Genomic DNA, 3,253 nt, shown 5'->3' on the forward strand with positions numbered 1-3,253 from the left:
TGCTGGCCCTGCCCCGACCGACGGGGGCCTTTTATACCCTCCTGGCCCCGCCCACTTGGAATGCCCGGGGCCGCCCCGCCCCTTCAGGGCCAGCGCCGCCCGGCCCGCGGAACTCGCCGCCACTTTGCCAAGCGGGGCTGGCTGGCTGGCTGGCTTGGCTCTGGGTGGCCCCGGAGGGGCAAGTTGGCCTCCGCTGCCGGTGGAATGCCGGGCCGGATCGGTTGGCCAGGTTGCGGGATGGCCAAAGGGGGAGGGGGCGGGTTTCCCCTTCAAGGGTGGGGGGGAAGGAAATGGAAGAGAAATCTGAAAATAATACTGAGGAAGAGGGAAGAAAAAAATGGGAAGAAAGATATGGAAAGAGAGGCACATAGAAGAGGAGGAGGAGGAGGAGGAGGAGGAGGAGGAGGAGGAGGAGGAGGAGGAGGAGGAGGAGGAGGAGGAAGAAGAAGAAGAAGAAGAAGAAGAAGAAGAAGAACAAGAAGAAAGAAAGAAAGAAAGAAAGAAAGAAAGAAAGAAAGAAAGAAAGAAAGAAAGAAAGAAAGAGAGAGGGAGGGGGAGAGGTGGGAGGAAGGATAGGAAAGGAAAAGGAGGAAAGGAAGGGAAGGGAAGGGAAAGAAAAGAAGGGAGGGGAAGGAAAAAAGGTCTATAAAGAAGTAATTATGTGGTCCTCTCTACAGCAGTTACAAACAATTGATCTCCTGATAGACAGACAGGCCCCCAACATCCCCTACCCAAGCTGGCCTGTCGGTAGAGTGAAAGCCCCCCCCGCCCCCCAGGCCTCCAACATTTGAGCCTGAGATGCTGCTTTGGGTCTCGGAGGGGCCATTAATATAACCCCCCCGTCCAACTAGGCTTCGCCCCAGCGGCTCGGGGCGTTGCTCCAGCTGGCTCAGCCACGCGTCTTCAGCACCCTGGAGAGCGGCAGGAAAAGGCGCCACGCGGCGGGGCCAACGCCCCCAAGCTCGCCTCTTCTCTCCCCCACCCCCAAAAAATCTTTTGTGTATGTTGTTGTTGACAAGTTGTGCCGGATGTCACAACGGCCCATCCAGCTGCCACGGAACAAGCCGCACCCCAAAAAAACCACACACACACACAATTTCCCAAAAGCAAACTCGCCTTTGGACAGAGACAGGCTGCATGTCCCTTTAAGAAATCCAAGAAATATTGCCTAAATTAATGTAATAAGTGATTCAGAAGGATCGGCCTGGGATGGGAGACCACAGGGAAAGGCCAGAAGACTAGACGAGGCCGGGGAAGAACGGATAAATCAGGTGCAGGTCTGGTCTGGGTTCAAATGCTACCTCTCAACAGGACCTGAAGACTCCCCCCCTCCCACAATTGAGCTGTCAGGGTGGTCTGGAGGCTGGGAATCTTCTCCCCCAGGGGAGGGGGGGGGGCTGGGATCATTGAGGGAGGGTCTTTTGTGCTGTAGAGACCCTTCGCTTCTCCTCCGCGGCACGTGCTACAGCCAAGCCTTCTGTTGCTCCAACGGCCTTTTTCGCAAGCCGTATTGGGCACGCAGTGGGCACAGCTGCCCTGGAGGGTGTGTGTGTGACTGCCGGCCTCTATCAACTAAGATGGTCAGGGGTCTCTGGACAGCCATTTTGTCCAAGATGGTCTTCTGCTTTGAGCAGGGGGGTTGGACTAGAAGACCTCCAAGGTCCCATCCAGCCTCTATGAATTGTGGTTGGAAATGTCTTGGTAGAGATGGCTGCAGCCTCTAACTTGGGTGTCCTAAGAAGAGGGATGATGATTTATTATCTGGGCCCTGCCTAACCTTTGCACACACACATGCACACAAATACACAAACACACAGAGGGGGGCAGAGAGACCAGTTTTTTATTTTTTATTTTTAACAACAAACAGACCAACGCAAACATAAAAGAACAAATAAAACCTTCTCTCAATCATACAGTGTGTCGGTTGGTACATATTTCTCATGCACAATATCTATAGTCTTTTCCTCTTAGATTTAAGTTTACATTCATATTTCATTAGACAACTTTCCACGACATATTATATGATGATTACATCATCATTAGACTTTAATTTCAAATCCGCATTATCTTTAGAGCAACCGTCGATTCTTACTCCTTTTAATTCATATTATAATCCATTCTATCATCATCAATTATAACATATCATTGCCTTTGTATTATAGAGACACCCGTTTCTTAACGGAGCCCACCGACCCAATTTGGAAGGGGGGGGGAGGGGAGGGGAGGCGTGTCTCTTAAAACTTTTTGAATTGCAAAACTAACGGAAGTTCTGATTTGAGCGGCGGCTTTTAATGGATGGTCTTTAAGCGCCACCTTGTGGTCTAAATAGAGTATTGACCTTTCCCTAACAGATTCCCCCGACGGGATCTTCTGCAGGTCAGAAAAAAATATATTTCTTTCCTTTCTTCACCCAAGAAAGAAAGGAAAACAAAGAGTGGAAATTTCAGTCTTGATCTTGTAGCACTTCCTCCAACTTGGCAACTTCGAGAAGGGTGGACTTCAACTCCCAGAATTCCCCAGATGACAAGTTACGAGAAGGTTTTAAGGCAGTCTCGTATTATCTGAGATTAAAATTAATCAATGTTAATACATTACTAAAAGTAAGACCAAATAAAAGAATAAAGTGAAATGAAATGAAATAAAGTATAAAATAAATATAATAGAAATACAATTAAAATAAAATAAAAATTAATGACATTAATTTAAATAATTACGTTAAGTTACGTTGCCTTAGATTAAGTTCCGCTTCATGTCCAGTTTTGTGAATTGGGGTTTTGGGGTTAGGACTGGTAAGAGATTGTGTGTGTGTGTGTGTGTGTGTGTGTGACAGCATCACAACTCCCCAGCATCCTTAGAGATGGGCTGGCATCAGCTCCTTGGAATCCCTTTCCACCTCCCCCTTCGATCCTGCCCTGCATCTCCGCTAGGTCTACTTTCCCTCACTCCTCCTCCCCTCCAAACCTCCTCCTGCAAGGACACCCCCGTGCAAGGAAGGTGGGCCAAAAAGGCGGAGCCTCGGAACCAGCCTTTTTTCAGCCCAGCTGCTACCGAAAGGGGTGCACTCTGTCCATGCTCAGAGGCCAGGAGCCACCCAGGTGCTGAAGGACAGCTCCCGGAGGTTGCGCCAGTAGTCGGAGGAGGCAGAAAGGGGGAGGGAGGGGCCGGGGGTGGGAGAACCCCCACCTCCTGCGGCCAAGGAAGGGCGGGGCCTCCCTCTAGGGGTGGGGCCAGAGCCCCCCCTTGCCCTCCCTCC

This window comes from Pseudonaja textilis, chromosome 18 (assembly GCF_049901715.1).
Source record: "Pseudonaja textilis isolate UNSWEBS1 chromosome 18, rPseTex1.2, whole genome shotgun sequence".
Taxonomy (NCBI): Eukaryota; Metazoa; Chordata; class Lepidosauria; order Squamata; family Elapidae; genus Pseudonaja; species Pseudonaja textilis.